This window comes from Sus scrofa, chromosome 5 (assembly GCF_000003025.6).
Source record: "Sus scrofa isolate TJ Tabasco breed Duroc chromosome 5, Sscrofa11.1, whole genome shotgun sequence".
Taxonomy (NCBI): Eukaryota; Metazoa; Chordata; class Mammalia; order Artiodactyla; family Suidae; genus Sus; species Sus scrofa.
This window is the reverse complement of record NC_010447.5, coordinates 86,211,075-86,238,965: the sequence shown is the minus strand read 5'-3', so window position 1 is coordinate 86,238,965 and position 27,891 is coordinate 86,211,075. Positions and strand designations below refer to the sequence as shown.

General features: G+C 39.2%; 1 long non-coding RNA gene across 37 annotated transcripts in view; it reads left to right on the top strand.

Moving 5' to 3' along the window:
- LOC100514051 overlaps positions 1 to 27,891 on the top strand; it is a 145,952-nt gene that overhangs the window by 1,281 nt on the left and 116,780 nt on the right. For 28 of the 37 annotated variants that reach the window (XR_002344234.1, XR_002344242.1, XR_002344241.1 and 25 more), the window contains exon 2: positions 1 to 27,883. This is a non-coding gene — a long non-coding RNA (uncharacterized LOC100514051). The remainder of the gene's footprint in view (positions 27,884 to 27,891) is intronic. The other 9 variants (XR_002344223.1, XR_002344226.1, XR_002344225.1 and 6 more) reach the window with 9 other exon arrangements.

The window sequence follows — 27,891 nt, the reverse complement described above, 5'->3', positions numbered from 1 at the left end:
GTTGCATGCGAGCAGATGAATTCCACAGCTGGAACTGAGGCACAGAGCAATAAACACAGTGGAGCCCATCTCTGCCGTGGTGAGAGGGGGCATCAGAAGTGACAACAATGACAAGGACCCAAGGACCGTCCTTCTGACAAGTTTCAGGTAAGATTCTATTTATGCCCCAATTCTTGTATTTTTGCATCCTTGTGGTTGAAAGGGACATTGAGCTAGAAGGCAAGTGTCGAGAGGGAAATCTTTCCGTGAGTAGCATCTGCTGTCACTTGCCTGCAAACCTGTGTTCTCAGGGCTTTGTGTTACTGGAATCATCGGAGGTGAGGTGTGAGCGGGGCTGGGCAGAAGCATGAGTTGCTTTTTATGTCTGTCTGGTGACATTTATCATGCTGTATAAATTCCTATCTGGAAAAAATTCTGTTTGATGATAGTTAGCAATGTTTTGTGCAATATAGAGCATATGGCTGTGGAGAATTCAAGTGATGCTCTTTCATTCTTAATTTGTAATTATTTTTACACTCAACTGTACTGAGGTCAGAGAGTTTTAAAAATTAATGAGATTTCCTGTGGAGTTCAAATAGTAATGCCTACGTGAGCTGCCACAAAAAGATAAGCTGATGCTGGTATATTTTAAAGATAGACTTAACTGTCTTTTTTGAACATACTCCATTGGAAATATTTGGGTTTTCTATGGTTGAATGGATGCTTAAGTATGTGGGGATATTAGTCCTTAAAAAATTTTTTTTAATGACCTGGAGAAATTTTGTCAAAATTAGACTGTAGAAGATGAGTGTATTTTGTAGAAATAGTGCTAAAACTCAATCCATTTATTGTTATGGCATTGGAGAATAGCTTATACTTTCGAGGAAATGACAAATAACGAGTGAGACACATGCTAAGAAAAGCTGCAAATTGCTTTCATCTGAAGTAATAGAGAAAAATTCAGGAGATACTTAGGGTACAAAAATTGCTGGCACGAACAAAGAAGCAAGTATACCCATAGATGAGAATTCTTTGTCACAAAAATGAATCCAGGGCATGGATTTAGAAGGTTAAGTGATTTCCACAGTTCTTGGTGCCCCCACAAAATGGGTGAGTGCAGGCATTTTAAAACATACCGAAAACTTTCATTTCCCACAATTTAAAAACATTGTTTGTGTTCCTGATACAACACGTTGTTTAAAAGAGCGAGATTGGAAAGCAGTCTGAGTATACAGTAATGGGGCTCAAGATGCTTTTTATCCTGAGTCCCCCATTTACAAGACCCATTCTGAGCTTCCTGCGATATATTGTTATGTAAATACTGTGCAGCCAGGGAAAGCAGTACTATGGAGATTCAATTTACTTTGAAAGTTGTTCATTATAGCAGGGATGAATGTTATTTATTTGATGTGATTCAAAGGCTGGAAATGACTTTTTCATTGTGGCGCCTTTTGTAAGGGGTGCAGGGTGATCTAATCTTTTTAATTTTGGCTTTCACACCAGTGGAGATGAAAAGAGATCTGAACTCATTTATTGGTTGCTAGGTCTTTCTGGAGACCCAAGTCCTGTTCTTGGTTGCTATGGCCAGTCTGACCTCAATCTCTGTGGTTTGGGGGACTTAAGCAGCGTGGGTTTTTTTATTTTTGTATTTTGTGTGTGTGTGTATTGAGGAGCATGTACCTTGAATTATGTCCAAAATTGTAGCTGAACGTCTTTGTCTGCAAGTGATAAATGGTGGCGAACAATTCATCAGTTCTTACAAGTAAACACCGCTGTCCCACTAAAAATATGTTTTGTTCTGAGTTAATGGTATGGAACAAGGCAGCCTCCACACACAGCTATCTTTTATTGTAGAGGGGCCTCTGAAACTTGGAGCAAAGTGGAGGAAATTGGCATTCATTTTCGTGTCCATTAGCATTTCATTTGTGATTCGGACGATGCGGCTTTAGGTGGATTGAGGAGGAGAGGGTAGACCTTCCATTCCCTTGCTTTCTCTTTAGTGGGGGCTGCCTGTGAAACAGGCCTTCTTCCGATGCCTGGATTCTGCTAGGGTGCCGAGAAGTCAGGACTAGTTTCTCCTGCCCAGCTTTGCAACTGCCAAGAGCTGAGGCACCAATAGGTGGGTGTGCTGTGGCTCTGGCGCCTTCGGTCTCCTGCTGGTTCTCGGAGGGAAAGTTGTGTCTGTCATTGGTGACTCCCAGGAATGTTTGTGTGCTACTTAATGGTCCCTGGTCGTCCTTGCATTCTAGAACCTTGTTAAAAGGAGCCGTGGTGATTAAGAGGCTGTGGAGTATACAGCCGTGCTTAGCAGATGAGCCCTCGTACTTGTCCCCGTTCCCTTAAAAAACTGCTTAATTGATGCTGCGGGGAGCACACACTCTGATAATAAGACAATGATGACAGAATAGGTATCAGGAAAGGCTTTTATTGCTTATAAGCGCCATCGGCTTCCTTCCAAGAGAGATTGCTGCTTTGTGGTATAGTTTTTTCTTTTAATAGTAGTGTGCTAATGGTTTTTATTCTAACTCGGCCAGCACTGAGTGTCTCCAGGAAAAAGGGGTTCCATAAGAAGTGGCATCCTCCTCCAGTTGAAAGGTAAAAACTAAACATTTTTAAAAGCGCAATTTTCAAACCATTTCATGTACCTCTTGCCGGTAGCATTAGAAAACTCCTTTCTAAATGAAACTGTTTAAAATGTAAACTATTGTTCTTAACATAAAAGGTTTAAAGAAGAAACTATTTCAGGGAATTTTATTGTTAGTCATTTGCTAAAGATTGCCTAGCTTTTCTGAACAAAATAGGATCAGGTACCTTGTGTTTTACCTTCAGCCTGGAAAATAAGTAGACTTTATATTTTAGAGAAATGATCATTTGGGGATCAATAAAAATGATCTTTATTTTATGTAGACTTTATTTCTAGAACTGGCCGAAAAAACACAAAACAAAACAGGATTAGGTGATATGGATGGTCTCTTCTGGCTTAAAAACTCTTCAAAGAGTGCTAGTTTTCTGAAAAAAAAAAAAATATATATATATATAAGGATGCCTTTATTAGTATAATTGGACTAATTCATCTAATGTTTAGCTCTTTCATTGAACAGCAGTTAGAAGTTCTATGCCCTGTTGTATAGGTAATAATTGCGGTGGAGGTAATGTCCAAAAAATTGAATTTTGGAAGTATTTTTAAACTGCTGCTTTAGTGCTTTATTAAGAGTGAGGTTTTGCAAAGCTCAGTTGTGGCTGCTTAACTTGGGTTTCTTACCTAGATCTTCTTGAAGGTAATACTTTCTATGAGGGGTTAATTTCAGAAGAAATATTTAATTCCAGGTACCCGAAGACAAATATTCCCGGTATGTGGTATGTATCTATGTATGTATATGAATGTATTTTAATGTAAAATGTCCTATAAATTTTACATTGTGTTTTGCTTTGCTCTTATTTCAATGGATTTAAGTGAATGTTGGATAGCGCTCAATTTCCTGAAATGATTAAATTCAGTCTCTGAAGAATCTGGGGAAAAGGCCTGTAATGACATTTTGATGACTTTCATTTTAAGGTGTAATAGAAATTGAGTAAAATATTTTAATAGTTATTCTCTAATATCTCATTCCAAATACAATGTTTTTATTGCTCATTCTAGCTTACAATTTTCTGGTGATAATAATGTTAGCTGGTAATTGTTTCTTGCATAGAAACCATTTTCACCTTATGTAAAAGTATTTTAGAAAAGTCTTCATGAATTTATCTCAGCTGAAGCAATTATATTGAACTCTAGATAAAACAGTGAGCATTCCCAGATTCCTCCTGGTTTAATTTAGTACTTCCCTATAAGATTTAGCTTTATCGGAAAAGGAGGACTACTCCATATGATAGTTTGTGATTCAAAGAAGAAAAACAAAGAGTCATGTAAGTCAGGGCAGACTGAGAGAACAGAAGGAATAAATGCTATTGCTACCCATTCTCACAAAAGTGGCTTGGCTTTTCTTCCAGATATCCTGTATGTTTTAAAATTTTAGAATGTACTAAAGTGTGTGTATAAATACGCAGTTATTGTATCTATCTTTATTGAACAGATACATGCAGATGTGTAAACTTAATTTGATTGCTGCTAATGGTACCAGAAATATCTTTGTTTCTCAATTCTTTTGGGAGATGTAGACACAAGTAAAGTTAATCACATAGCTTTTAAAGAATCAAATCTTTTGGGAAGTGGAGTTGTGACATATTAGATCAATTTTCACGTACGTCAAAATGAAATCCTTAAATCAGTTTTTCTGTGTATGTTACACAAAGCCATTAGCTTCCAAATTGCGTTCTAAATACTAATTAGAAAAATTTTATGCAATTTGACTTGATTGTAGTGAATATTTGAAGTCAATAGAATATTATTGCTGCATTAGCATGCCATCAGTGCATTTTTTAATAAGAGTAAAATTAAATTCTAGTATCAGGTTATTCTCCTCCCCTAATGTGTTTACTAAATTTCTCCAAGTTTGCTTTCTTTTTGTAATTAACATTCCTTTCCAAATACCAGTGCTGCCCAGTAATCGGTTACTCTTAGTTTCTTTCTGCCACCTATAATTTTGTTTTTTGTCTTTTTGGTGTACCATTATTCTTACCTGTCACCTGGAAAGTTGTATTGACTTTGAAGCTGTTTATCTGACCTATTTGTCTGAGTTTGGGGTTTAAAAAAAAAAGCAAACTTGTTTTATTAGACATTGTGTATAAAGTGCTGAAAGATTTGAGCTGGCCTTGGGATGTTGTTCAAGGGCTTGATATTAGGATGTAGGATTTTCCCAGTAGTGGCAACTTACTTGCGTAATTCAATAACATCTTTCCTTTATCTGTTAGATTATTTTCCACAAAATAGTGTGCCAAGTGGTAAACCTCAAATTACACTGAGCATCATCTAAAAAATTTATTTTAGACAAAGAACTGGCAGGGGAGGCGGGGCTCTTAGAGAGCTAATGGATTTGCCCCAAGTTACCACCCTAGCATGTTGACAAGGACACATGGTAGTTTTATCTACTGGTATTTTGTGTTTAATCACCTCCAAGATCCAATAGCAGGTTTTAATTTGCACAGCTATCACTCAGATACTTTTGTTTAAATGATACCAGAGTGATTTAAGAAAACAAAATTTTGGCTAAAAGGCCTAATTATATATATATATATATATATATATATATATATATATAATCTGCTCTAGCCCTCAGTAATAATTAGCTGAAACATTGAGAATTTGTTCAGATTTTAACATGTGAAAGTGTAATTTGCTTAATGGTGTTTATAAATTTTTTTTATCAAAAGATGGCCTATATAGACTTACAATGACCCCAAGTCCTTCTAAAGATGCTAGACTTTATGATCCCACACCATATGGTGAACAGAAGCTTTTTACATTATTAATAATATCTCTAAGCCATTATTTACATTCTTAATGTTGCTTTGCATTATTATTTAAGCACGATGTACTTGTGATGCATAAATCCTTGAATTTCCTGTCTTTTTCACAGTCCAAAAGCAAAGACTGAAATATACCATAAGGCTAGGAGTGTCCTTAGAGAAAGGAAGACAAGGTAGCTTACCATGGTCAGGAACATCTGGTGTGTAGTTAATTATCACAGCCTCAAGGGTTTTAACATAGTTTACTGCAGGCATCTTTGAAAATATTGGATTTTCAGAAAATACTTAAAGAATTCAATTTGCTAGAAATCTGAAACATGGACATCTAATAAATTATAAAGATGTCTTTCCATATGGATTTAGAAAATAGTCATTTGTTCATTCGACAAACACTTATTCGGGACCTACCCCAGGCCAGACACTCTTCTCGTAGCTCTTAATTTAATATTCACCATTGATTCAATATTCATTATTTGCCTCGTTTGCATGTATAGGAGTCTCACCAGCTATTCATACATCATCAGTTAATCACATCACAATCCATATTATTTTGGCACTTGTATTTCTCATGGTTTAAAATATATTCTAGGCATAAACACTGATTTAGAAGAATGTATTGGCAAAACAGTCACAATGAGTTTTAATAATTCATTGATATTCAGGCCCACGATGCCACAGACACTTTGTTGGCTTTATTGTTACTTATACTATTTTAAGGGAACTTTAATTCTAATTATTAACGGCTAACACTTATTTTCTCTGTGCCAATCATTGTGCTTAGCTCTTTACCTTTGTTCTTTCAATTACATTGTGAGAAAGATGGTATCACTGTCCCCACTTGTGGATGAGGAAGTGGAGACTTTAAGAAGTTAAGTACCACCCTGGAGGTTACAGAGCTAGTTTAAGCAGCTGAGGTGACTTAAACCCAGGTCTTTCAGGCCCTAGTCATTCAACAACTATCATTGAGCATTTGCTCAAGAGGTTTAGAAAAAAGCTGTGGATACAACAGGCAAGTCCGTGCCCTTAGACAGGGACTCAAAGGCACTTTGATGCTTTCATTGCGTCATTTCCCTTTGCATATGTGTTCCCTAGAGCCAATAGGATAATGTTTTAAAAGTTCCAAACTTCTTCAGCCTTCTCTCCATTTGGCTTGAGTCTTTCTTTCTGATTTCAGTATTGCCTATTTCTAAACAGGAATTTTCTGCAATAGGCTGATCTGCTCATTGCCCCCACAGTTTGCCTATATTTCCTCTGATAATTCCTGCACCTGAAACACTTTTGCTATTGCTTTCTCAATGCCTTCCATGGTTGTTGTGAAGCCTGTCTCCAAAACAAAGCCCTAAAATTCTTTTATTTATGTTGACATTTGACGTGGGACATTTGCAACAGCTAAGGCCAGTTGGGATTATTTCACACGTTTCCTATGTCCTGACTGTTTCCATGTTTGTGGATATGCCCAACTGATGTGTTGACAAAAAGTTCAGAGAACCATCAGTAAAATAAGAAAGTAAAAAAGCTAACACTGAAGGGCTTGGAAGCAAGAGCCTTGCTGCCTGGTACAGCACCTGGCATAGATCATACGGTGCTATACATTTGAGGCTGGGATAAGGGGAAGAGAGGACCAAAGGAGGGAGAGATTGACAACAGAAGGAGAGTTCACAGAGAAAAAGAAACTAGCATCCCTAAATTTATAGCCCAAGGCCTTCAAAGGTCTTTAACTATTGAATGAGGGTCAAGGGTCCTATTGAGGAAAATATTAGATTTACATAGTAATCTTTACTTTCAAATATGTTTTTGCTTTTTCTGAGAATAAATTGTCACTCTTATCAATATTAATACATTCAGTATATAATGAACTTTCTGATGTTTCTAAGAGAAAGCACAGTTGTGTTCTGTCTGTGTATGTTTCCATCGCTACTTAGGCCCACTGTGCAGAAGCTGCTGACCAACCCTCCTCGAAAAAGAGCCATTCTCGTAACCATCATAAAGTTTCCTTAGTTAAAACTTCATGTTGGATATTTTTTTCAATAAAATTTAAATTCAGCATTCAAAATCCTGGTTCAAATCTCCTATGTCAACAAGCTGCTCTTATGGTTAATTTTCTTTATATTTTTTTACCTAGTTGTACTCAAAAAAAGTAGCCTTGAAATCTCAAGAGACATTCATATGTCTATATTTTTATAGATTCTCAACTCAGTGTTTCAGGTAGGAAGTTTGCTTCATAGAAAAATCCAGGTGAATATTTTTTAAAGGCTACCTGATCTGACCTCTGCCATGGAGCTATGTTGCCGACTGTAAGAGCCATGATGTGTATATATAGATATGAATACAGGGCTCACTTCAAGGAGGTATTGCTAATGCATAATCCATGTGTACCACATCCTGATGGTGTGAAGCAAGCTGGAACCAGTGAACATGGCAGTCTACGCACACCCTCTGATTTATAGGGAGGGCCTCTGATGAAGCAGTCCCATTCATTGGGCATCCCTGCCTGCTAGTTGAGATAAGTGAGGATGAAGTTTCCCATGAGGCTTTTTATCTATATCCTGCTTTTAAGAAACAAGGAATATTTCTGCAGTACCAGTTACTGTAATAGTAGCAGCTAAACAGCCCCTAAGAGTTCCGAAAATAAAACTGTGTCCCAAATGCTTATCTATTTATCACATGCTGTGTTGATGTTGGTAAAATGCAAAGGATAGGCTTGTTTCCCCTTTAACCCTAATTTTCTTTGGTCCTTTCATTTTGACACTAATTTCAGGCATGGACCTTGGCACTTAGCTGCAGTGTGTAATTGTTGGTATCTCGCTGCCACCTGGGTGCACAATGGAGAACAATATTTAGCCCCTGTGATTTGCCATAAGAACACACCACATGCAGTTGGAAAGGGAAATATTTAATCAGCCAGGTTTCTCCATGCATTTCCAATCATTTGAGTCCTTTGAAGATTTTATTTGCTCTAAATTAACTGCTTGTTTTGTCATTGCTCAGGTAAAACCGTTGGATCCCCCTTGAATTCATACTGTATAAATTTGGGGACATTCCATATCAATTTGAATGTATAATCAAAAAGATATTTTAAAATATGCTAAGTTAATAAGTCATTTTGGTCAAAAGATTTTTTTTCAAAGTTCCTTGAGTCCTCTGTTCTGTTGTGGGCTCTGGACTTAATATGTGAAAGGCTCAACGTGACGCACGAATAATACCATTCCATTTTTAGGCACGTTGTGTGATGATGCTGTTGATCTTTAGAAGAAATTCCATTTGGTGACATTTACAAAAATAGTTTCACGTTAGCAGCTTTTAATTTTAATTTTTAAAAAATAACCAGAATGATATAACTTGCAAGTGACAAGAAAGTCACCTAGGAAGTGTGTAAACTTACATAATGAACACACGAAACATACCTGGCCTCCCATCTGATGTTGTGCTTATATGTAGTCCAGGGATACTGTTTTGACAAGTGGAAAATGGTATAAGAGTAGAATTACCTGTTTAAATAGGCACAATATCATCTTAAAGATTGAGATCTATTTTTGCAAGGCTGGTGCTTTCAAAGTGCTGGAAAGATTTGAATCCAGAGTTTAGTCTTCATTGTAACTTTAATCCTGCTAATATAGTGCAGTGCCATGCAATCCAGTCCACTGCATTTCACCCAGTTGCTCACTGAATTTCTAATATTTATGACCATTTTAACCTCCTGTATTTCATTATGTCTTTAATGGTTTCACATTATATTTTATTTTCTTGGTCGGGCAGATACAATAGGAAATGTCAGTACATATGGCAAAGAATCTCTGGTTCTTTACTACAAAACAAAATACTTTAAAAAGTTCGGAATTGCTGTGTGGTTCAGGGCATTTTTTTTTTTCCATTCCAAGCTAGGTAAAAGATGGTACAGAATACGATCTTTCTAACAAAATGCTCTCTCTTTTATCAATAATCATAATTATTGTCATATATTTGGGAAGAATTCAAATCATTTATTTACTCAGTTATTCAATTGGCTTTTTTCCCTAATTATCTTGTCTGACCATTGTTGCTAAAGGCACTGTGGAGGATTTTATAAAAGGAGAAAATGTGATCTTTCCCTCATCAACTATGGTATAATTGGAGAAAGAAAAAGAACTCTAAAGAACTAATTGGATAATATAATAAAATTACTCTTAGTAATCACGCTTCAGCACTGTGAAGGGAGAAGCTATTTTCCCACAGGTGGAAAACAGTATTAACAATCAACTATAGCTTTTTGGCTCAGAATATTGTTTCAGATTATTTGTTGTGAGAACAATAATGAGAACATTTAGAATAAAGGCTAGTTCTTGAAAATAGGTTTTACAATTTTCAATTGATTTCATCAGCCAAAAAAAAAAAAAAATTCATTTCACGAAGACTTAAAAAAAAATTTAGCCGAAATAGCTTAGCTGGGAGAGTGTTAGACTGAAAAAAAATTAACTGTGTTGCATGGTTAGTCATTAATCCAACTGTCCAAAACTTTAAAATGCCTTATTTTAATTGATGAATTATAATAAAATACGTGGGTGTTGGGGAGAAGGGGGTGAAGTTTACTCTATTTCCAAAAACTGTATTCCTAAATTATATTTCCAGATATTGGACACAAATGTAAATTGAAATATATTTTTAAATACTTCAACTTCCTTGCTATTTTGAGAAGACAGGCTAACACATTCTATGAAATGGAAAACTTTTCAAAGCTGTCTTTAACAACTTCCCTGGATGTATAAAGCCCTGCCCATAGCTTTGCTCTCTTGACAGAAATGTTACACCATTCACCCACGTAGATAAAAACACGATTCCAGATAAAACCTAATGTCAAGTGAAAAACTTTGGGATTGGTTCAACTTAGTTTCTATCTCAAATATAAAATTTCACGATTTTCAGGAAAAACAACTTTTTTTTTGGTATCTGGATTATCATTTTCCAAAGCCAAAGATTAGTCAGCCAAAAATTTTAAAAACTTTACTTAGCAAGCCTTGAAGTGTTTACCTTTATTTACATTGACAGCTGTATTGAAAAGCACAGTAATAACTTAAGTACTCTTTTATTTTGAAGAGTTTGTATTTTGTAGCCATAGAAGAGCCTGTTTTCTCTGCTCAGGAAAGGGAAGAATGGGGTAGAAAACTGCACAGCCCAGACCTACCAGACATTTCCTATGGACAGTGTATGGCCTCCACTCAGCAGAAGAAGGCAAATGTCCTGTTTTAAGAGGCCGGGGTGGGGGACAAAGAACAGATTCTCCTGGGTCTGCTTGCCTGGGAATGGACTTATCCTTGACACGTCATGGAAGGATCAGACAGAAGGCTACTTACTGAGACGCACTGGGAAACTAGACAGGAGCATCCTCTCTAGAATGTAACAGTTCTCGATTCTCAGGGTCTTTGGGAAGCAGGGCTCACCACCTACCTGTCTAAACAGGTGCTGAGAGCAGAGACACGACACACCTCCCTGCGACGGACTTGTGAATGCTTCCACTGCCCCCAAATATGGAACCCCCCCAACTGCCGTCTGCTCTGAGCTCCATTTCGTTTTGACAGCCACTTGCAGTAGGCACTTTTAACTCCATGCACTGTAAAAGGTATGGTTGAAAAATTCTTCAGTAGGATTTCTCTCTACCCCCCAAGTAGGACCTGGGACATGAAGATTAGAGACTTAGAGACATTTTATCTAGCCTACCTCTCAATTTACACATTTAGGCTCACACCCTTTGAAGAAAAATCAAACAAACAAAAACCTTGAGAAGGCCAAAGTATTCTACATCAGGCAATATGGAAAATGGTGAAATTTGTGAATTGCAAAAGATAAAAGAAAAATATTTAGGGAAAAAAGAGATCAAATTTTTGTTGAGTTACAGATTCACCAATTCTCAGTTTCATTTTCACTTGCTGGATCACGAAGCCATTGTCTTCCCCAAATGTAAATTTAGCATCACACCCCTAAAAGTAAGTACGTTTAGCTTGGGCATCATCACTGTGTTCACTTTTTCAGGGGGCAGCACACCTCTTCCATCCCCGGCATGCTCACTCTTCATAATTTCACTTTGGCATAACTTGCTCATTGTCACTCAGTTTTTCCTCTCAATAAAATAGCCAAATTATTTTGATGAATGGTGCTTCTCATGACCAACACAGCTTTTAATGTTTCATCTGGAGATACTTAAATGAGAAATTACTGTATCAGTGTCCCGGAGCACAGAGCCTTTTCTTGCACCTGTGGTGAATCCACATCTTGTTAGTGATCTACAGGTGTCAGACTTTCAGATTCATGTTCATTTTTTAGACTGTATTGACCAGTCATAGTTTTAGTCATTTTCACATTTGAGTTTAGTGCTCTGTGATTTGAGGACCTTGAATGGTTTTTGCAAGTCTAATATTCTAATATATGAATACACACTTTGGAAGAAAGGGTAATTGGGACACAGGCATCTTTGAGTGAGCATCAGGGTAGCATTTGGAGAATCTTCTCAGCTGATGTCTCCTTTTCTGGTCACTTTGGGGCTCTCAGTTAAGCAGCAGCCTTTGAGGCAGGAAAGATAGAGTCTTTGAAATCAAACCAAGTTAGATCAAATCCCAGACCTGCTATTGTCTTGCATCAACCTCTGTGAAACACAGTTTCTTCCTCTGCAAAATCAGGATTATCACACACACTTTACTAACATTCCTTGACCATTTCCTGCTTGCCAGGCCTCAGAGCCACGTGGCTGTAAGGCAAGTACTATTATTATCCAGTTTACAAATTACCACGCCGAGACTTGGAGAGGTAAAGAAAACGCACTTAAGCATACGTGTTTGTGAAGTTTCAGGGCCTCTTGTTGGTTCTTTTATTTCTGTAAAATTTGTTTTTAGGAAAAGAAATTCAGGGCCAAAAGGTACGTACAAGATAAATTTAGTTAATTTTCAAAATGTTACTTAGCGTCAAGCGCCGGATGGTGGAAAGCGATGTTAAAGCAGTAACTTGTATTTCCCCATGTTGCTGCCTTGCGGACTGAGGCCGTTTGAGAGTGCGCTTTCTAAGGGGTCGTGGAGAGCTGTGGGCTGCTTTGTGCTTTTCTTCGTGAAGATGGTGGTGGGGCTCTCATCCTGATGAGCACAACTCCTTTTCAGTAAAGAGTCTAGATAAATGGCTGTTCCATCGAATTGAATGCTAGTCCACATGGCCATTGTTATGCCCTCGATGAGGAGTGGATGCCTTTTCCAGAAGAGCTTGACGTTCTCAGGGAGGGGTTTCATGACCTTGAAGAACTGGCTACCTGTGATTTGATTCTTGATAAAGAAAAAATGAGAATTGTTTACTAGAAATTTAAGACTTTTCTTCTCTTGTGGCTTCGTTTGCTGCCCATTCCCCATGTGCAAGACACTGCCAACTTTGGTTTCTTCTCTTGCCTCATCTGCAGGCTCTTGAAGTCTGTGGGATGCCCAAGTGTGTATAGAAACAGGAAATAGCACAGTCCCTTTGGTTAAGAATAACACGTCAGTTTTCTTTCCTTGCTTTTGTGTGCTCTCTGGAGCTCACCCATGCATGATGTTCCAGTTGACTTCAAAGACAAGTCTGTGGTTGGATTAGCTCCACGGGACCGGGAGCAAGGTAAGAACAGGCTTAGTGCTTTCAAAGCCCCCACTGGGGAGCTGATAGAGCCAAGCTATGTGGTTACCAGGACAACTCGTTCATTGTGTCCCCCTGGAAGAACAGGTAAATTTGCATAATGCTTTCTATATTATTGTTACTACTAAAATTATTTTTTAAATGATGACTGGACAGTACCCTAAAATGGTTGACTTACAGCTGTATAAGTCCTGCACTTGGGGAGTTTCGTGCCTAATAAAGCAGGCATTATAAATTTGGAATGAGATAATACCACTAAAGTTATGAAGGTATAAAACATGCAAATCATAGGATGATTTTAGGTTTTAAAAAAGGAAGGGCATAGCAAGTTGTGTGGGCTTGAGACATTGCATCTTAGGTATGTTCATTTCCCAGACATTGCCAGCCAAAGTAATCTTTCTTACAGAAGACTAAAACCAGGCATTTCTGAGGGAAGGAAGGAAAAAGGCTGGACGTCTTGAAGGCATCATCAGAACCTTACTTTGGGAGAAGGCTTAGTAATGAAAGAGGAATGGTTGGAAGCCCTGGGCATGGAGGTGACTTGCTGGAGGAGAATATGGTAGACTGGAGAGGGTTAAGAGACAGAGCAGATAGGGCAAAGTGAGCTTTCCCCATGGACTGTGAACCTAGAAGAGCCTGCAGGATAAAGTGTCAATGAGGAGGAAGTGGAAGTGATGGGGTCCATGGGAAAATAAAGGAAGCAGCCCCAGTGTTCTACTGTGTGGTTATTGACCATAGGCTTTCTTAGGAAGTTTCAGAGCCATGTAAAGGCAGATGGAAAGTCTTAATTTTCAGAAATCAGAGGACCAGACAGAAGAGGCCACAATAATTCAGGTGAATGACTGCCAGGTCCTTCCCTGAGACTGTAGGTGTGAGGTGAGGGGAAAAAAAAAAAAAGCCATAAAGTTAATAGATGCGAAGGAAATAATCAACAGAAAAGCAACAGCCTTGACAAAACCCAACACCGTGGAAGAAGGACTCAGAAACAGTAAGGGATAGGAAGGAATTAAAAATTGTTTGAAGGTTTTTGCTTATTTGATGGAGGAATTACAGGTAGAGCCAGACTCAGTGAGGGTATAGAGTAAATTCTAGACAGAGGACCAAACATACTCATTGCATGGTTTTCCTTCTGAATCTGGAATGAAGAAAGAGAAAAAGGCTGTTTCTTTACACTTTGATTTATACCATTCATTTTAAATCCAGGATCACAGAGTATTAACATCTACTAACATGTGGAAGTTACATGAAGCTAAAAGCACCTTTTAATCCCCTGGCTCCCACACGCTGGAGTTCTTTGAGCCCATTTCATTCAGCATTGTTTCGGGAGACACGGCGGAGAGAAACTGCTGTCTGTGTGGTAACCAAAGGCAGAGACTTTGTATTACTGAACCTCAGATTGAATCTTGACTGTGGTTCTGTTCTAGTGAATAGAGCAGAAACAGAAATGAATCACTTGTCTCCAGAAATTGTCATTCTGACTTTGCTTTTGGAGACACTGGCATGTGTACTGTGGCTGGAACAATTCTGCTTTGATTTGTTGTCAAATACTTGATATTGGCCTTTGAAAGAGAAGGAAAATATTGTGTGATTCAAATGGGCTTTTCATTTGAAAAAAGAAGACTGTGGATAAACTCTCTCTTCTAATTATTACCAGTAGGTATTCCTCTCCCGAGATATATGCCATCATTTTATGACCTTGGAACTGCTCAATATTTGTTTCAGCATTCACAGAGCATTTTTTTTTTTGTCTTTTTAGGGCCCCACCTGCAGCATATGGAGGTTCCCAGGCTAGGGGTCGAATTGGCGCTGTCGCCGCCAGCCTACGCCACAGCCACAGCAACGCTTTAACCCGCTGAGCAAGGCCAGGGATTGAACCTGCATCCTCATGGATACTAGACAGATTCTTTCTGCTGTGCCACAATGGGAACTCTTCACAGAGCATTTTTGTATATAATATCCTAAATCTTAGGAAATATAACAGGAGTTTTAGTCTAGCTGGAAATTCTGGAAGAGAAAATTATCAGGTAGAAGCCCCTCATGTCAAAGTTACTATGAAGGCTGAACCTGGAGGAAGGATTTTGAAGGTCAAGAAGGCTAGGTAGTGACAAAGCCAGGAGAATTTCAATTCTCTTTGTATCCAGATGAGCCTCTTTTTACGCCCTGCTGTCCCTTCCAAGTGTAGGAGATTCTAAATGGTTAAAAACTAGTTGCACATATAATTGCCACTGACCAGTAAATCATATCTCACATTTGATGTCTCCTAATGTGACCACACACCTTATCACAAAAGCATTATTCCAAAACAAAGCATAAGCACTCAAGTCATGATTGATAGGGTTTAAATAGGAATTAAGGAAGATTTAAAAAAAAAAAAAAACTAATTATTTAAGAAAAAAATCATATTTTCTCTGATTTCCTCAGGAGATATAGTAAGAGAGTTAGGGGTCTACCGCTATGTCATTCCATGTTTGCTCGCTCAAGAGCCCGCCCTCTTAGGATGAGGGCTGATTGCCCAGAAAGTTTGTCAAATGTAAACGTGGTCGAAGAGTAGAAAGGCCAGAGGAAGAGAAAGGAAGGGGGATGGAGCAGCCGTTGACCAAGCCCCAGCTGAGCTTGCCGTGGTCTGGGTGGCCCAGACTCAGACATGGAGGGTCATCTCTTCAGGCGTCTTTTCCTGTCCTAAAAGTGCTCTCCTTGCTTTTGGTCCCTGTCCGTCTTCATTCCCATCTCTCTCCTCCCCATCCTACTCAAACCTCTTGAAAATTTGGTCTGGATGTGCTTTGCACCCTGCCTTGTCTCCACTTTAGAGTTCCCAGTCTCTGATACCTTCTTTCACTTCCCAACTGAGCGAATGGTTCTTGGATTGCTAAATCCAGTGGGTTTGGGAGTCTTTCCTGGACCTCTCTGTGCTCTCGGCCCCACTGATCGCTCCCTCCTCCTTCAAGTTCGCTGCTCTCCTGTCTTCCAGGCATCATACTCGCCCTGATCATCCTCCTCTACGTCTCTTCTCTGTCTCTTTCATGGCCTTCTCGTCTTCCTCTTCCCCAGGGGTCATCCTCAGCCCATTGCTTTTCTCACCCCCTACGCTTTCTTTTTGCACATTCGTCCATTGTCACAGTTTACAATTGCTCATAAATTTTAAATGCAGTTTGAATCTCCTTCCTGCAGTTCAGATTCAAATATCCAACATCCTGAACGGCCCATCAGGCACCCAACCCAGCATGTATTAACCTGTTGTTGTTTAAACAACCTCCTCATTGTTCCCATAACCTGGTTTTTCCATCCGTGCTCTCTGCAGAGTTTTGGGGAACTGCTATCACCTCATTCGCCCAAACTGCAAACCCAAGGGTAGTTTTTGGCTTCTCATGTCCCACTTCTGTTGTTTTTCACATCAAACCCATTACCAGGACCTGCTAATCCTCCATTCTAAATAGTTCTTGAACCCAACTCTACTGCTCATCATTAATACCGTTATAGCTCAGACCTGCTGCCACTTGCTGTGTCCTGCTAGGTCATCTGCAGCATTTGAATGGCCTTTCCTACACCAACCTTGTCACCATCGAATCCATCTTACATATAACCCAAAGTCAACCTGCCACTTGCAAGCTTAAAGCCCTCTTGTGTTTTCCTGCCCTGCTGGATAAATCCCCAAATAGTCCTATCTTAAATTCTACCCTTAAAATGCTACTTCCTGCCTCTCTCTAGTCTTATCTCTAACAATTTCCTGTTTTAAACGGCTGTCCAGCAGCACACAAGAGCTGGGGAGTCCACATATAATCCATATCATTTCTTTGCTTTTGCAGACTCCCCAGCCTCTAAGTCTCTCCTCCTCTTCCCTGGTCACTCTTCATCTTCCTATAGGCAACACAAGTGTGTCCCCTCCTCCAAGAACCTTTCCTTTATGTGTCTTGTCCATCCTTCATCCCAACTGTCCTTATCAATACTCCGTGCATACTCCAGTGATTGAATTAACTGTCATTTTCTAATTTGTATTTTCGTGAGCTGTACGGCCCACTGATAGCTGTTAACAGCTTGTTAGCTACTTATTTCCTTCACTAAATTCGGATGTCTTTGGGAAAGAATTTGGTACAGACATAGAACAACCTTTGTTAGTTCCACTGCTGACAGTTGAGTTAGGAGGCTGTCCGTGTGTGTGTGTGTGTGTGTGTGAGTGTGTGTGTGTATAAAAGGATATATACATATATATAATATATATATAATATAGTGTTTTTAATCTTGCCTTTCCTTCGAAACAGTAACTGAGTCGCAAATATACAGGTGTCTTTACCCTCTCTCACAACATCCACAGTTCACCTATATTTTACCACCAAAAAGAAGCTGAAATTTAAAAAGAAATTTAAAAAGAAATTTAAAAAGTTGTTGGCTTGCACGGAACACCACGTATCATGTAGAAATATCACAAGAGTCTTTTTTTCTCAATTTCCAGATCAACCCTTTTAACTTTTATGGTATTTCTTCTCTGATTTTTTTTTTTAAACACTTAAAGGGATATTTTATGTGACCTTTATTCAGTCACATGCCTAAAACATGGATTTTCAGTTACCATGTCAGAGAAATCATTTTAAAGCTTTATTTGTCCGTATTTCAGATATATGATTTTTCATACCAAGAGGTAATTATGCTGAGCTTTGCTGTCCCCCAAAATATGGCAAATGCTGTTTTCTCAGGCAGAAGAAGTGAGGTTTATTTTTTGTTAATGAAGTGCCAGACAAGCTGAGCCAACTTGCCCGGCATGATTAAATTGGAGCATCTTTGGCAGTTAGCAGAGTAGCTCTATCCATGCGAATGTTTTGTAAAAATTTATCTTAAGCAATTTTTTTTTTTTTTTTTGCCAGATTCTTTTCAGGATAAAGTTGAGACATTCAGCAATTGGGGCAGTTTTCACAACATCATAAACATTTCTAAAGACTGGTCAAATAAGTTCTATTATTGTCTTAATTATTCAGCTCCAGTCTTTCTTCCCCTCCCCCCACCTCCCCCAGAGGCACCAGAGCTTCAGCATTTGTCCCATATGGGTGTGAAGGAAGTGGCAGAGTTCAGATTTAGAAGCATGGCTTGTAAAGTCACTTCATTTCCAATTTACATTTCCTCTACTTATGCTTTATAATGCTATTTGTTCACTATCTTTTTTTTTTGTTCTTCCTGGTATCAGAGAGAGAACAAACACACATTTCTTAAGAATTCACTCTTAGAATATCCTACAGAAATAGATTCCCGAAAAAAAACACACCAAAAGTGGAAAAATAGACAAATGGGTACATTCTGTGTTTTAAACATACCATCCAATTTTATTTAATATGTTTTCTATTGTGTCGACTCACCTCTTCTGTCGTAGCTCAAAAGCAGCCATAGGGGAGCAGTGACTTTGTTCCGGGGAAACTTGATTTACACGAATAGGTGGCAGGCTGGACTTGGCCCGCGGGTCATAGTCTGCCACCTCTCTGTTTAACTCATCACTTCTATTAGTGTTATTTTTTAAAGTCATAGACATAAAGATTAATCCTTACTTCAGTAATGAATAAAAATTTAGGTTATATCAAAGACAAACAGGAATTCTTCAAAGCTGTTAAAAAGGATTCATTTTTAAGGTTTTTTTTTTAGAATTGAAGTTATGGCTTTCACAATGGTCAGTTTCTTGAGGAGAGTGAATAGATAATTCATCATAGGCTCCCACCTTGACCAGAGCTCGTGGTAGAGGCGTATTTTAACACCAACATGTGATTAAGGCCAACTCCTAAGTCAAGTTGCTCATATTGTAGACAAACTATGAGACCCAATTTTTAAGATTCTTTGTTCTTTGTGCTCTGTTACTTCAAAGGATCCCAGAGTAGCTGCATTGATAATGGGATAAAGAATGGAGCCTTTGGCAGTGAGGAAGCTTTATGTGCTTCCCCCGAGGCTGTGTTCTAAAGCTTGTGGGGTCTTCTGTGGTAAGCATGTAGGGATAGGTTTGTGATAAGTAAGATATGTGTTCTTTCACTAGTGCTTCAAATCTGTTTCGTTACAAACAGGAAGAAAAACACTTCTGGCTGTGAACATGGGCTGACGGTGGATTTACTAGTATTTTCGACTCCTTAGATTTGAGGTTATCATGGACTAGTGTCCTGGGTGAAGCTTTGAAAGTACTCGTGACCTGTAAATGGCCATATGTTGGAAAAGGTGCTACTTGGCAATTAAAAACATCTCTTCTGTGGAACTCTGTGACCACCACAGTAGGCTCCATTACAGAGTACCCGAAATATATATCTTAACCATTCCAGGCTAGCGGGTGTAAATCTCCCTCGTTCTTTTATGGAAGTACTGCCCGTTATAAAACCACTTTATGCTTTTCTTCCCCCCGCCCCCCATAAACACTGTGCGGTGCTTACGGTAGTATTCCAAAGATGCTTATGGTAATTAATTAAGGAGGTGAAAAACATCCTTCCCATGGCGGGGAAATGAATATCAACTTTTATTAATCTAGTTTTAATTGGTTCGAGGATGATTGCGGATAGCCTTGTGCCAAATGTGTCCTTGATTCTTACTGTGGCATATTTTTTGCATAACTGTGCGTTTATAATTACACAGCTATAAGGGCCCATGCCTGCACACACGCACATGCACATATGCAGATTAATTAATTTCAAGGAGACAATTCCGATGGCCACGCTCAGAATGGAGATCATTATGGCATATGTCTGCCTCTTGTGACAGGGGCGTCCTAACAGATAGAGTTGAGCCTCAGAATAGTCTACCATCCTACAATAATTGCTGTATGCTTTTAGCCCCATTAAAAAAGCGCATCTTTAACCTTCTGTAAGAAACATCTATACCTTACTATTCAGAGACAGCTATTTTTAAAGTTTCCAAATTCACTTACAGCTGTTCTCTGCAAGGTCTTCCCGTCTAGTCCAGCAGCGTCCAACTGTGTCCAAACCAAAGGAAACACGAAGAGACTCTCTGTCCCTCACGGTGGCTGAGAGATGAGTTAAGAAAGCAAGAATTGGATGATGGGGGAGTAAACGTGCCATCATTTGAAAAAGAACTCTTTTCCTTTAAGCTATATATAACTTATCCATTGTAAACTGAGTAAGGCTGTTAATAGTAATGATTAAAACAACAACTGACCCTACATTTGTCTGTGCCAGTAACCTACAAAGTCTTCCTCAAACTTGAATTCACTTCATCTTTTTGACAGTCCTATCAATTAGGACAGAGCTGATTATTTCCTCCCTATTCCCACCTCTGCAGTTACTTCCAGCTGCTCTTTCCAAACCTGGTGCCCCAGATTTGGAGTAGACCTCTCGCCTTGAACACCGCCAGGAGGCATTGTGTTTGGGCAACATGTTTGGTGATCCATTATGAGGCTGAAGCACTACCTACTGCGCTACTGAGTCACCTAGCTGATACCTTAGAATGTGGAAATTTCTGCTGTGGCAAGATCTCCTTAGAGAGAACTCAAGTCAATAAAAAGTGCAGATCAGATATCTTAGAATTATCAGGGTGATGCTACTTTTTTTGACATAGAGACATGTGACAGTATTAGAAATGAGCAGCATGGATTAATTCCTAAAATTTCTTCTCAGTTATAGAGTCATTTAAGTTTCCTCCATCTCTCCAGTAAATTAGCCACGGATAATCATAATTATGACCCTTAGGTGTGATAAGACAGTGAAATGCCTCCTGAATTATTAAGAAGTGTTCACTTCTGTCTACCTTGTATGTCATTATCACTTCTTAAAAATCGGTCACCTGTATATATGATATATACATAAAATTAAATTTTAGTAATGGTAATATTTTTTAGAAGAAAGCCCTGTTCCCAGTGTTGAATAAACATGATTATATTTTATGTGGATGTTCCCCCTAGATTTCTGTTTGTTGTCCATGACTTCTTTGCTCATTCAGCATAGGTTATTTGAGAAGATATAATGCTGAGCATTTGTATGATGCTTTATTATGAACCATTGCATTCGTTGTCATATACCCTGTCCAATTTATTCTGTTAGCTTCTGGAGGTATTATTACTAGTGTTTTATGAAGTAAGCCGTGGGGAGTGTAAGTGGTTTGCTCAAAGCCACGTGGCTAATACGTGGTAGAGAGGAAATCCAATCCCATCTGTCCAAGTCAAGAGTTTTTTCCATAAGCCACAGCCATCTCAGAAACTCATCTTCCAGAATCGTGTTGTTGGGAAGTTCCAGCCAGCTTGGGACTCTCTACTTGTAAACCCATCTAGCGGAGTTTTTTTCCTAGAGCCCATCAGAGGAGCTAATATCAACCAACAAACCTGACATTCAGAAAATGTGTTGTAATCCTGATTATCAATGCAAAGGGATAATGTCCCCAACATTAGATTGCATTCCACCTGCCTGGAGAGGTACATAGAATGCATCGTTTTGCAGAGAGACGACTTTATTTATCAAACAATACGACCAAGACTGTGCTAAAGAGGACCCTTTGTAACAGCTTTTTACCATATCTGAGAACAGTAAGCTTTGAAAAGAACTATGGATGTGGGCATTCTCCATTTACCTTCGACACAAAACAGATTTTCTGCCTTTGATGAAAAGAACAGGCAGTGCCCATTCTAAAGAGAGAGTATGAAATAAGAGCTCTGAATGCAAGGTTTTATCGTCACATCCTGGTTTTATTATTTTTTTTTCCATTCTAATCAGAAACCTGCTTTAAAACAAGCTGCCCTGATATTAATAAGTGACAGAGAAAAGTCACTGCCTTGAACTTGCTCACATGAAAAGTGGCACAAGAAGGCGAGGGACACATTAGAGGAAGAAGTGCCTTCTCCATTAATAATTATCTATAAGGAACAAACAGTGCCTGGAGGTAGGGCTGGATCCAGAGAAATAGAACTCGGAAACATTAGGGCAGGCCTCTGCTTTTTCAGGGGATACAGCTGATGCTGAATGCAAATTTACAACTAGAACAGAGCTGCTAACAAAGTCTTTCTACACTCACCCATTCTGGAACAGTAAGGAGAAACATCTCCTGTTTTTATTAGGCTCCTTCTAATTACTTCTGACGTGTCAGTATATATTGGGGATAGAGAGAAGAGGGAAAGATTGGGGGGAACCTTTTTTAATGTGATGTCAGTCTTTAAAGAATTGAATGAGTCGCCCCAGAAATGATCTTCTGTAAGCATGACACTGCCACTTAATAAAGCAACAGAGAAAATATTGAAAGGAATGCTGTCAACATTCTGGGACTGGTGTAATTTTGAACAATCAAGCATAATGGCAAGATCAAGTTTGATGCCATGCTGTACAGCTTGCAATTCTGTGAAATTATAAAACTTGTGAACGGAAGGGATGGAGAAGTACGTAACCGCCGGATGGAGGTAAGGATACGGGAAGCCTGAGATTCCAGTGGGGTCGCGTCTGACCTTACTGATGTGCGGAGTGTTCTCTTGAGTCAAGGTAACAGAGGGGAAACAGTCAAGGTTTCCAAAGGAAAGAATTTCCAGTTTCATAACAGGAAAAGTTTTTGCATTTGGAACATCTGAGAAGTGTTGTCTCATTAAAATTTATGATCAGAATTAATTCTCATTCTGCTAAGAACCAAATCACCTGGGTTGAATCTGGATGTGGGATCATATAAAAAGGATAATGAGAAATGACAGTGAGGACCACTCAGCAGATCTGAGCTTTCTCTTTTTCCTTTTTTATTGTTTTAAACTTTCCATATGATGTTTGGAGGTTATATGGTGTTGGAAAGTCAATATCCTTGGTTGGCATTATTATACAGTATGAAATAAGTAGGATCCTTTTTCAAAATCACTCAGGTTAAATGATTTAAATGGCCTTAAATGAGACCCAAATATGTAGCCATAAGGAGATACAACACTGCTGCAAGATAATGAGAATTTATTTATTTTGTGCCTGGCACAGTGTCTCTGCTGACTTAAGGATGCTCACATATAGAAAAACTAAATAAGCATGGGATAACTTGCCCACGGGGTTGTTGAAACAGTCCATTTCCTTTGCTCTGAATGGCTCCTCATCGCAAGTAAGAAACCAGATTTATGCTCTTTGGCTCCCCATCACCCCTGTTCTCTACATCCTCTTGGTGGCAGAAGGCTGAGTACTGCATCTCCTCTTTATGCCTTTATTGTTGCATAGATAATTCCAGCTAAGGATATTTACATCTCTTGCCGGTATTGTTTCTCGGTCTTTCCATTTTCCTTGGAATAATTGAATTGCTATCAGAGAATCTATTTCTCCTCTGACACTTCAGCCCCTTCCTTGACCTCCATGAGTTCTAATCCTAAAATTGCCCCCCTCTCAATGATACTTTAGGCGGGTGTCTATTTCTGGGACACACCATGCCTATCTGGAGAACTGTAGGCCAATTCTTGCTACATTCTCATTTCAGAATGAGAGTCTGGTGGTCTTTGTGTTTGTAAGTCCAAGCCTTCTGGAGGTTGATGGTGGTGCACTTTCACAGGCGCAAGTGTGGCATTAAATTTAAGACTTATATTTGCCTCACCATTACTTTTTCTGTCTTCTCACTCTCTCTCTCTTTTGTCTTTTTAGGGCCGCACCTGGGGCATTTGGGTGTTCCCAGGCTAGGGGTCGAACTGTCACCTGTGCCACGGCCATAGCAACGCCACATCGGAGCTGTATCTTCAACCTACAGCAATGCTGGATCCTTAACCCACTGAGTGAGGTCCAGGATCAAACCCACATCCTTAAGGGTACTAATCAGATCCGTTACACACAATGGGAACTCCTCTGTCTACTCTATATACCCGATGAGGCTACACACTGACCCCTTTATTCAAAATTTTAATTCTAGACTAGGTATACGCCAATACTTTCTTCCTCTCAGGATTACCAAAGAGGATCCCGTGTCTGAGACACTGGTAAAGGAGGCAAATGTTCCCTTCCTCACTGCCCACCTCTTGGGTACCAGCCAGTGATTCCCAAGTCCATTGGTGCCTGGACCACAGAAAGGCAATTTAGTGCATCCTGGGAATATCCCAACAAAAGTGGGAGCTTTACCTAGAATAGCTTCTCATGTTTCTCATTTGGGGCCTCCAGGCTTCTAGCTCTCTCTCTCTCTCTCTGGTGACCGAGTCCATTTTAGAACTGAAAGGAGAAAGGTGTCAGTCTGTTCCTTTTTCTTTGTATAATACTTACTGAAGAGCACAATGCTAGTGGGCATTCAGCACGTCATCTTCTAGTACCTACATTACTTTCTCTTTGCGATGGAAATTTCAATTTTAGGTTCCTAAGTAGCCATTTCTAAGTCTCCTTTTGGCTTCAAAGAGTTGGAACTTAAGCATTAGCCTAAGCTTCTAGAAGATAAAGAAAGGAAGGGAGCAGAGAGAAAAGACAAGCTGAGAGTGTGGACAGTTTTATGGCTGCTGAATCGTGCAAGTTAAATCACATCTCTGCTGTCTGGGTCAATTTCTGTTCAGTAACTCTGCAGAGAAATCTGGATTATGATCTAATCAAGCAAGAGTTAAGCAAGCCGTCCTTTTATGTAACTTAAAACCTAACCATATAGAAAATCTACTCTTGACTTTTGAGCTGAGTGTCTGACAACATTGTAAGCACTTATTTTTATTTAAGATAGTTCTGTCGTGTTTTGTAATTTGCCTGTGCTCTCACCAAATAGAGGGGGATGGAATTATTTGTAGAGCTATGTCACAGTGAATTTTAAAAGCCAAATTGTCCCTGGGCTGAAAGAATTTCCTGTGACCACAACCAATTTTCCTAAAATCTGTATTAGTGCTTTTACACTGAAATGGCAGAATTTGGATTGTTAGTGCTTAGTTGCAGTTCAGGTAGTCTATTCTAGGTGAACTAAATGTAAATAAGAACAGCGTATATTTATTGAGTGCTTGCTGTGTGCCATGCACTACATCAAGGATTTTATGGGGATTAATTTACTTAATCTTCACAACCCTAAAATGTCGGATCATTTTTTCTTCCTATTTTATAGATGAGGAAATTAAGTTGTGGAGAGATGAATCACGTGTCCCACTTGCAAAAGGTAGTGTTAGGATTTGACCTCAGGAGGCCTGACTCCATTAGGCTGCAGTTCGTTCGGTACCTGCTCTACACAGAGACCCTATTTAATAATGTCTGTTCTTGCAGTTCCTTTCTGACTTGAGATTTTCCACATTCAGTGAGCATCTTCAAGAATTTAAGTTTTAAAGGAGTAAATGGTATCCCCAAAATGACGATCAATGGGAATCTGTTTTGCATTTGAGTACATGGAACTTGTTGGAAAGAAGGAGATGCTAGGAGCAAAGTAGAAGAAGCAGATACGTGAGCCTAGAGCCCAGAGCAGTTCGTAGGATAAAGCTTTAGTTCCAGGCATATTAATTCCACTTATATGGAAAGAGCCAATGTAAAGAACTCATGTCTTGATATAAATCTCTATCCATAATGACATTTGTTTTGTAACCATGCTGGGCAAGGAGAATAGAAGCAGTGAAAAGGACTCGGGAGCAAGACTGCCTGGATTCAAATCCTAGCTCTACCACGTCCTAAACATGTGGTCCAGGGTCAGTGCCTAGATGCCTCTGAGAGACTCTGTTTCCTTATCTGTGAAAGAGAGATAATGGTACCTACCTTACAGAGTTGTCATGGGGGTTGAATGAGTTCATATACATGAAGGATTTAGAACAGCGCCTGGCCCATAGTAAGTACCCTGCTGTGAGAGTGTTTGCTCTATTATCATCACACCACCATCACCATTATCATCACAGGGTGCTCAAACATGATAAGGCAAGGATATCAACAGGTGTTTTATATTTAGACATTCCTGGGGCTTTCGTATAGGAAAAGAAGATTCTAGATTCGGTTGATCTTAGGTAGCATTTGCTATATAAAGTGACTCAAATCACCTGGATTTATTTTGGTTTTAGAATTTGAGTCATAATTTATATGTTAGCCAACAAATGTGTTGCCATACCTCAGTCTGAGGGTGGGATTTTGCTCCCAGCAAAAGGGGCTTTAGCAGCCACATCGAATGATTATTAAGCAGAGAGATTAAGCCCTATCCTCAAAAATCTGAAGCTGGAAGTGGCAAAAAATGAGAGCTAATCCTACCTGCATTTGGGAAAGTGGGGTTTGGAACTTATGTAGCATAGCAAATCAACATAACTGATTTATTTTGGGATAACGTCAGGAGAGGTAAAATGTGGCTTATAGAGCACAGTTCTGATAGAGTTCCACAAATTTAAATGTTTATCCCTCCTTTCTTAAAAGAATTGGAACGGATGCTCTCTGACACCCTTTGAAGGCATCTGTTGGGGTGAGAGAGGCTTTCTTCCTTCAAGGCAATTTGGTCCAACTCTGCCCACTCACTGATGGGGGGGGGGTCCTGGCCAAATTCCAAATGTGATTAGTGTTGTAACTATTATTTCACAGGGTGGAGTGTGTTTGGGTGGATGGAGGGGGAAGCCTATAATTTCAGAGTTGTTAGGGGAACATTTCTGCTAAACCTCTTTTTAGTCCAAAAATTGATGAAAAGATCTCAATGTTCAAGATAATTTGAGGGCATTATACTGTCCCCAGAATAGAATGCACCCACGTTGTTACTGAATCTTGATGGTGCAGGTTGGAAGAGTGTAAATATTTCCTCCAGAACATTGATAACCATTTTGACCCATTTTTTGGTGAGGTCGAAATCATCTTTTTAATTATTTGAACTCTGAGAATCACTCCACGTAAACATAAAATCAGAGGTAGAAGCTTAACATAGACCAGTTAAGAAAAAGTATTGCATTTATTTATTTATTTGGCCCTGACCGCAGCCTTTGGAAGTTCCCGGGCCAGGGATCAGACCCTTGCCACAGCAGCAACCCAAGCCACTGCAGTGACAACACTGGATCCCTAACCTGCTGCACCACAGAAGAAGCCCCAAGTATTCCATTTTTAAATCATGCCACCATTTTCCTATTTAGGAAGAATATGACTTAGGTTAAACTGAATGCTATCGATTATTTCAGTACCCATATTCATCATTGCCTGTGAAGTGTAAGCATTTTTATTTTTTATAGGTTATTTGAATTACATTCTAAATGACTACCATGTAAATAAATTAGGACAACAATCATGCCATGCTTTTTTGTCGTCATGGGTCATTTTCGTCAAATGCTGAGTAATTTCATTGCACTTGTGTAATTAGGTGAAGAAGCTCCCCCCCCCAAGCATCCATGGGTCAGCTATGTGGACTCTAGCTGCCAAAGGCGCTTCTCCTTCTGAACAGAGCGCTTTGCTCAGCCAGTGTAGACATGGCCTGATACACAATGGAACTTCTCCCTTGAGAACTGGAGTTTGGACCGATCTAATTCTTTAACTCAAAAATGTGCACAGGTTTGATGAGCAGTTAAAATGCCTACATTTTAGCAAAATGGGCGTTTCAATTGACAGTAATGTTAAGAATAGCATTAATTTATAATGAACTTGAAAGGCAGTAGCACTCACGGTTTCACAAGCTAATCAAGGGACTATCACATCGAGGTTTTAACGTGAGCTTAAATAGCTGTGGCAGGGAGGTTGTTCTTGCAGGTTTATATCTGTCAGGTCTTAACACTAAACCTGTCAGAGTGCACCACGGCCGTGTCACTTTTAACCAAGATGTCACATGTCACATACATTGTGGGAAACAACCTGCTTTGTGTTTTCTCTCCTCTAGGATTTTAAGAGGAAAAGCAAATGTACAAGGAATTTTTTTTTTAACACTGCATTTTTATTTTGCAGATTCTTGGGCTGATGGAGTAAGTGAGTGACGGAGTGGGTTGCCAACTGTAGTTACTCCACTCAATGCGGAATGGCTGCAGGGAATATATTCTGATGTGCCCAAAGAAGTCTGCCCAGGGTGAAACAAATACCTTTGAGGTTTAAATCAGGTGTGTGA